Source organism: Gossypium arboreum, chromosome 8 (genome assembly GCF_025698485.1).
Source record: "Gossypium arboreum isolate Shixiya-1 chromosome 8, ASM2569848v2, whole genome shotgun sequence".
Classification (NCBI taxonomy): Eukaryota; Viridiplantae; Streptophyta; class Magnoliopsida; order Malvales; family Malvaceae; genus Gossypium; species Gossypium arboreum.
The window spans coordinates 21518407-21527471 of NC_069077.1; positions in this window are offsets into that span (position 1 = coordinate 21518407).

Genomic DNA, 9065 nt, shown 5'->3' on the forward strand with positions numbered 1-9065 from the left:
AATGTATAAAACACATCAAATAAAAGCTTTCATCGAGCAATAATTTAATTAGTGTGAATTTAAATTTTATCATATACATATTTTAATTTATTTTATTAAGATAAAAAGATTAAAATGCTTTCAATTAATATAATTTAATTTAATTATAAAAATATTTTCATAATTTTTCTAGCTAAATGAATAACCTAGATGAGGATAATGCCAACACAAACTAAAATTTGTCTATGTCAGTATCACAGCGCACTTAAAGTAAAAATAGAGAGAAAGAGAGATGGTTTAGTCAAGGTTTTTTTTAGCGTATAGGTTTTTTATAATAGCTTTTTAATGAATCTTTAGCCATCATATCCGACTTCCCTTTTTATGCTAGGATAATATCATATATGATCCCTGAAAATGCATCAGATTTTCAATTTAGTCCATTCACTTCAGAATTATATTTAAAATTTTAGTTTCATCTTAATTTTTTAATGTAGTCCTCAAATTTAGAGTTATATTTAAAATTTTATTTTTAATTAAAATTGTTAAAATATACTTTTAAAATTACAAATTAAAGTATTGAAATACAATTATTTATAAAATCTGAAAGTTTAAGAATTACTGATGAAAGAGGTAATTTTTAAGAAGAATGTTATGATTCACTTTTGAATCTACAAAATGGATGGACTATATTGAAATTTTAATGAGCTTTCCAGGACTATTTATGATATTATTCCATCTTAAAAGTCATGTGAAAGGTGAGTTGGCCTGTGGCGGTGCGGACTTCCCTATATGGGTGCGACTTTAAAGTTTACTAAATAATTTCTTAAAACTAATATATATTAAAGAAATAAGCCTAATAGATTTTCTAATAAAAGCAATATTCATTATTATTATTCTTACTTTTTAATGTGGTTTTCAATTTTTTTAAAGCTTTTTTTTTTACATCAAAGTCGATTAATGCTTATAAATTTAATAAAAAAAATCTAAACCAATAAAAATAAACAAGTTAACAATTAATTCATATTTTTAATTATTTTAAACAACGTGAGCGGAAATAGATAGTCCAATTCAAGGGGCAAAAAATGAGATGATAATAAGGGGGATCGACTCATATAAGCAACGAATAAATAAAATAGAGAAGATCAAACATACAAATATTAACGTGGAAAATTCCTCTGAAGATGATAAAAATCATAAGCAAAGAAGACTTCAATTTTTCACTAAATGAGTAAACAAATGATAATACAATATGGAGAAAATAAACTTAAAATGTACTAAACATAAAAAAACAAACCCCGAAAAAAGGTTCAACTTGCTAACAAAATTCTCTCCATAATTACCACAAAAGCTCTCACCAAAACTCATCCGCAACTACATTTGTAACCTTTAAAGAAAAACTCTTACTAATTGGTGTGTCTAAATCAGGGTTGTAAAGGCCCTTTAAATAGGCTCAATACTAAGGGTTAAAATGACTAAAATAACCCTGAAGTAATCAGAGTCCAACTAGAAGAAGAAGTCATGTTAGCCCTTCTTTGATTGCTCGTTAATTCCCATCTAAGGTGTCTGCAACTTGTCCGATAAATGCAAGGCACACCCCACAAATCTCCACATTGATTTGAATTTTGTAGCATGTCAACCAAATCTAAATCATGCTCGAACTTGGAAACTAAAAGACTCTTAAACTTCAAATCAAAGTTGTATAATGCAATAAAGGATATTAATACCCGAACAGAAGAGAAAACATCAACTTTTTCCACCTGACTGTAACCTTCTACAACCAACCTTGCCTCAAACACTCTGTGAACCGTTCGAGTCTTAAAGACCAAAAGGGGATGAGATTCTTCTCTAAATCAGAGACATGCTTAACATCTGACAAGACTCCATCTTCAACTAGATTATATGTGGAGAACAACGAATCATCATCCTTGTACTCGGCCACATCAACTACCTCCGTACTTATCAGAAATTGCTAAAAACTAAAATTTGTGATCCCGTCAAACTTCTTGATATCCAAATTCGTTGTTATGTCACTGAATGAGTAAATCTACGAAAGCCGAACCTGGCTTTAATACCAATTTGTTAGGGATCGACCCTTATAAACAACAAACACGTAACACCCTATACTCAGTCCAATCGCCTGACCCGAGCTATAAGGTATTACAACTACAAAATATTAACACTGTTCACTAACCAATCATAAATAACTAAATAAATCATTTCATAAATAAATTACAATCATTTTCATGCTAATCGATCATATCCAGATTGTAACACCCCAAACTCGGCCTAGACGCTATGGCTGAATCTGGAGATGTCACATAGAAGTGTGTACAGAATCAGTCTTGTTTGCTAAAAATCATTTTTTTCATTTAGAATTCGCCATTATCTTCCATTAAATTTAAAATCATGATTTTATTTCAGCCGTTAGTTTGCAAAATATTATACGTTGCGGAAGCTTTTAAAAACAGTTCGCTTCCTTTTAGGTATTTTGTTAAAACATGCATTTCCTTTAAAAACTCGAATTTGTACCTACTACTAGCAGTCATAATCATAAAACAGTATAAAACCCAAATTTAATCCAAAATGAGTAGAGGTCATATTACATAAAAATTGCCCAAAATAAAATTTAAAGCCATAGATAAGTACAAGACAAAGTCAATGGGTCGTGTGGCCACCATCGAGTCCTCTGCTGTACAAATCCATCTATGTCTGAGGATTAACTGTACGGGTAAAATAGAAAAGTGAGTTTACGAAAACTTAGTGTGATCCGCAGCATACAAATAGACAAACACAGTCTAGGCTTAAGTCCTTTTTAGTACAGAATCAATCATACAGTAGGGCATTGGCCCATTACAGTATCAATAATCAGTACAGTCACAGATATGCAATATTAGATCCTACCCAGCTAGCCTCTACACTCTATCTCCGTCCAACCCTACACTCCATGTGGGGATATAATCAACCCACCCAACCCTATATTCCAAAAAGTACAGAATACGACACTACCAGTGGTTTGCAGCTGAGCTGCCAATATTAGGCTCGAAGCCATCAGTAAGTCTCAGCTATGCTGCTAGTATATTAAGCTTAAAGCCTTTCAGTACACTTCTTCCACATATATCATCCCATCCCCATGCAATGCAACATACATCATGGCATACTACCACATAGTGTCATACATATAATCAGTACGGTATTACAATCATGCTCAGTAAACAGTTATGCATACATCATTCAGTCAATTAGGGATTAAATCATTGCTTACCGACCCCACAAAGGTTCACAGTTGTCTCGGGTGACCCGTGCAACCTTAGCAAACAAATCAGTAAATTGGGCTCACACGCCCTAATGATCTACCCGTATGGGCCCACACCCCCGTATAGCCCACAAGGCCCAATTTGGCCTTGGCCGTGTGGATCACACGGCTTGGCCCAGAATCCCACACGTCTGTGTGGCCCACATGGCCCAAATTGGTCGAGCCCATATGTCACACACGGCCCACCTAGCCATCACACGGTCGTGTCATGCGCACACAGCTTGGCTCGTCGACCACACACCCTTGTAGCGTAAACATAATGGTTTTTGGCTTTCACCAAAACCTTATTTTCTATGCTTCCGAGTATACATCTGGTTAGATTTCGACGCATAATCACTTCCGAGCACTCCAGAACCTATAATCGACCAAACGAACCCCAAGGTAAGTGCTTGGAATGACATTAATTCGAATCAAAAGTGATAGACAACCCTCTTGAAATAACTAAAACTTTTACCTTAAGACAAGTTACTAAGATTCAATTGTTACAACACCGATAAAACAACTCCAGCACCCTGTTCTTCTCCTAAACATAGCATATATTGTTAACTACCATAAACCAACATCACTAGGCCTCAATTCCAACCGAAGAAGAACGAAAAGATTACTTACCAGATGAAATTAACCACAACTGCAAAAACGATCGATCAAGTGAACCAACAGGAAGGCACCAAATGAGGAACGAAAAAAATGAAAAGGGAAGAAAGAAAGTTGGCGTCAGGAACTTGCAGAGGAAGAGAAAATAGAAATTTTTTGAAAATAGAATTCAGATAAACTATCAAAACTACCTAAATCCCCCAAAACACTCCCACTACCCCTCAAATTCCTTAACAACCGTCCACCACACTTCATTAAACAGAATTTCAACTTTACTTAAATACTTCCAGTCAACCGAGGCAAAAATAAATTCTATCGCTTACACAAAGACTTGAACACCAGACCTAAATCACACCAACACACATCTTAACCATCAGACCAGTAGACCCATTCTCATATATTCTTACTAACAATTAAACTTAAGCCTACTAAGCCAGGTTAAGGCTTTACTCAGAAAAATACAAAAATTTTCTAGGATAAGGCTTGAACTTAGAACCTCACACACAAACCCAGAATACTTAATCACTGAAGCAGATATAGATTTATGTGTCACACATACGAAAATAAATATATGAGATTTTGGAGCATTACAACTCTACCCCCTAAAAGAAAATTTCGGCCTCAAAATTTATCTAATCAAAATAGGTGAGGGTACTACTGACGCATTGTATCCTTAGGCTCCCACGTAACCTCCTCAGTGCTATGATTACGCCAGAGAACCTTAACCAGTAGAATCGACTTCCTCCTCAGAACTTTTACATTCCTATCCAATATCTGTATCGGCTCCTCCTTGAAGGTCAGGTCTGACCTAACCTCAATCTCCTCAACTGGAACAATATGTGATAGATCAGAGCAGTAGCGCCCTAACATAGAGACGTGAAACACATCATGAATCCGATCCAACTCTAGGGGTAGCTCCAGCTGGTAGGCAACTGGTCTCACTCGTTTCAGTATATGGTATGGCCCAATAAACCTAGGGCTCACCTTGCCCTTCCGACCAAATCTCAGTACCTTCTTTCATTGTGAGACCTTAAGAAACATAGAGTCTCCTATAAAATACTCGATCTCATATCATTTTAAGTCTGCATACGACTTTTGCCTATCAGAAACCGCCTTTAGACAGTCCCTAATCAGTCGAACCTTATCATCAGTCTTGGAAACCAACTCAGGACCCAACACTTTTCGCTCACCCAGTTCAGTCCAGCATAAAAGAGTACGACACTTACGACCATACAGAGCCTCATAAGGTGCCATCTGTATACTCGACTAGAAGTTGTTATTATAAGCAAACTTTGCAGGCGACAAGCACTCCTCCCAACTGCCATGGACATTAATTACACAGCTTTGTAACATATCCTTCAGTATCTGAAATATTGATGTACGTCAAATACGCTTTACATCCCTTACGAACCAACCTTTCATCTCTTAATGCAGAAATCATATTCGACAAGTAGTTTTGACGTTCCCCGATTACAACTACCTTGTGTCCTCTTCAGTTCATAGTACAACCCGTTGAGTGGCATAATCTAAGCTCACTCAGTGGTGGTGCAGTACCAATACCCAGAGCTTGTATCTAATCAAACCTCTGTGGACACTCTCTAATACAGTGCTCTAATGAACCGCACTTCAAACAAGCCCCAGTTCTTTTCCAATACTCACCCAGATGGCATCTACCACAATCAATACATGATGATTGTCCAGTAGTAGAAACAGGAGCCCCAACTCTGCTCGGTCTATCAGCTCTGGCCTTTTTCTTAAGCCTTTGTACGGAACTCAAAGGCTCCAACACCCTCTTGTTCCTACCTCTATCTTTGTCGCAGTTTTGGCGTTCAGCGCGCTTAACCTCCTTAGCAATCTTGGCATTCTCAACCAAGGCAGAAAAATCCCGCTCCCTCTGCGGAGCTAACAGAACCCTCAAATTAGCTTTGAGGCCATCCCCGAAGCGGACACACCGCTCATACTCAGTCGCCACCATACCTCGTGTATAGCGACTCAGTCGTAGATATTCGGCCTCATACTCAGGCACAGATAGGTCCTCCTGAGTCAAATTCAGAAACTCCCTCCTACGAGAATCCACGTAACTGGCTCCCATATATTTCCCCTGAAAGGCAGTCTTAATGTACTCCCAGGTCAACCGTTCGGGCTAAGTGCCCTCCTTTACAGTAAGCCACCACTGATATGCCTCATCATGTAGCAGCGATACAATACTATTTAATTTCTGCTCGAGGGTACAGTCCAAGTCATCTATAATTTGATCTGTGGCCTCTATCTGGTACTCAGCCACATTAGAGGCGACCCCAGTGACACCTCTCAATATCTCAGCTCCATTAGACCGGAGTCAATCTATAATCGACCCTCGGCCTCCAGCTCTAGTATTGGGCTCAGCGACCCTCTCCAGAATCCGTAACATGGCTTGGGACAGTGTGTCGTCCCCAGCCTCACGATCATGAGACCCAAATCCTGTCTCAGTCACCGATGAAATATGTGTCTCACTAGTATTCAAATTAGGCATGCTGTCTGACGATAAGGACCCAGCTCGAGCCCCTCTACGGCCTCTACCACAGCCTCTAGTACCTTGTCCGCAGTACCTCTCGTGCTCATTATCTAAGCGAGTTTATCTGGTTTAACAGTTTTGTGTATCAGTTTACAGTTCCAGTAGTTATTAACAAAGTTTTATACAAAACAGTATTAGTAGTTCAAAATTCGTATTCGTAAAGCGTAGTGTTTATCAATTTTACTACAGTCTCAGTATACACTACTAACATATTTGCAGTACAGTTTATTACCTACAGTAGTCTCAGTTTGAAACAAATAATAGTTTCAGTTTGAAACAAATAATAGTTTCAGAGGACTTACAAGATCGGTGTCGGGGACTCGATGTACCACACGTTCAGTGAAATATTCCAATGTTCAAAAGTCAGTTAAAAATAAATTATTCTTTTTAAAACCCAAATACACAGTCGAGTTTTGCAACTTACTCTTATACAACTAAACGTAACACCCCAAACCCGACCTGGACTTTATGGCCGAATGTGGTGATGTCACATAGAAGTGTGTACGAAATCAGTCTCGTTTGCTAAAAATCATTTTTCCATTTAGAATTCACCATTATCTTCCATTAAATCTAAAATCGTGATTTTCTTTCAGCCGTTAGTTTGCAAAACATTATACATTATGGAAGCTTTTAAAAACAGTTTGCTTCCTCTTGTGTATTTTGTTAAAACATGCATTTCTTTTGAAAACCTGAATTTTTACCCACTACTAACAGCCATAATCATAAACAGTATAAAACCTAAGTTTAATCCAAAATCCATAGAGGCCATATTACATAAAAATTACCCAAAATAAAATTTAAAGCCATAGATAAGTACGAGACAAAGTCAAAGGGGTCGTGTGGCCACTATCGAGTCCTCCGTTACACCAATCCACCTATGCCTAAGGATTACCTGTATGGGTAAAACAAAAGGGTGAGTTTACAAAAACTCAGTGTGATCCCCAACATACTAATAGACAAACACAGTCTAGGCTTAAGCCCTTTTTAGTACAGAATCAGTCATGCAGTAGGGCCTTGGCCTATTACAGAATCAATAATCAGTACAGTCAAAAATATACAATATTAGATCCTACCCAGCCAGCCTCTACACTCCATCTCCGTCCAACCCTACATTCTATGTAGGGGTATAATCAACCCACCTAACCCTACACTCCAAAAAGTACCGAATGCGGCACTAACAGTGGTTTGCAAATGAAATGCCAAGATAAGCTCGGCCATATCAAAGTCGCAATTGTCTTTGCTAGTATATTAGGCTTAAAGCTTTTCAGTACACTTCCTCCACATATATCATCGTATCCCCATGCAATGCAACATATATCATGGCATGCTATTACATAGTGTCATGCATATAATTAGTACGGTACTATAATCATGCTCAGTAAACAGTTATGCATACATCATTCAGTCAATTAGGGATCAAAGCATTGCTTACCAACCCTACGAAAGTTTACAGTTGCCTTGGGTGACCCTTGCAACTTTAGCAAACGAATCAGTAAATTGGGCTCACACGTCCCAGTGATCTGTCCGTGTGGGCCGACACGATAGTGTAGATCACACACCCTGGCCCAGAATCCCACACGCCCGTGTGGTGCACTCGTGTGGGCCCACAAGCCTGTGTAGCCCACACGGCTCAAATTGTCGAGCTCGTGTGTCAAACACGACTTACCTAGCCATCACACGCCAGTGTTCAGTCACACTGCCTACCACACGGGCGACCACACACCCGTGTGGCATCGACAGAATAGTTTTTGGCTTTCGTCGAAACCTTGTTTTTTGCATTTTCAGGTACACACCTGGTTCAATTTCGACACGTAATCACTCCTGAGCACTCCAAAACCTATAATCGACTAAACGAACCCCAAGGTAAGCCCTTGGAATGACATTAATCCGAATCAAAAGTGATAGACAACCCTCTTGAAACAACTAACACCTTTACCTTAAGACAAGTTGCGAAGATTCAATCGTTACAACGCCGATAAAACGACTCCAGCACCCCGCTCTTCTCCTAAACACATCATACATTGCCAACTACCATAAACCAACATCACTAGGCCTCAATTCCAACTGAAGAAGAACGAAAAGATTACTTACCAGATGAAATTAACCACAATCGTAAAAACGATCGATCGAGTGAACCAACAGGAAGACACCAAACGATGAACGAAAAAAATGAAAAGGGAAGAAAGAAAGTTGGTGTCAGGAACTTGCTGAAGAAGAGAAAACATAAATTTTTTGAAAATAGAATTCAGATAGACTATCAAAACTACCCAAATCCCCTAAAACATTCCCACTACCCCTCAAATTCCCTAAAAATCGTGCACCACACTCCACTAAACAGAATTTGAACTTCACTTAAACACTTCCAATCAAGTTAGGCAAAAATAAATTCTATCGCTTACACAAAGACTCGAACACCAGACCTCAATCACACCAACACACATCTTAACCACCAGACTAACAGGCTCATTCTGATATATTATTACTAACAATTATACTTAAGCCTACTGAGCGAGGTTAAGGCTTTACTTAGAAAAATACAAAAATTTCCCAAAACAAGGCTTAAACTTGGGACCTCACACACACACACCTAGAACACTTAATCACTGAAGCAGATACAGATTTCTG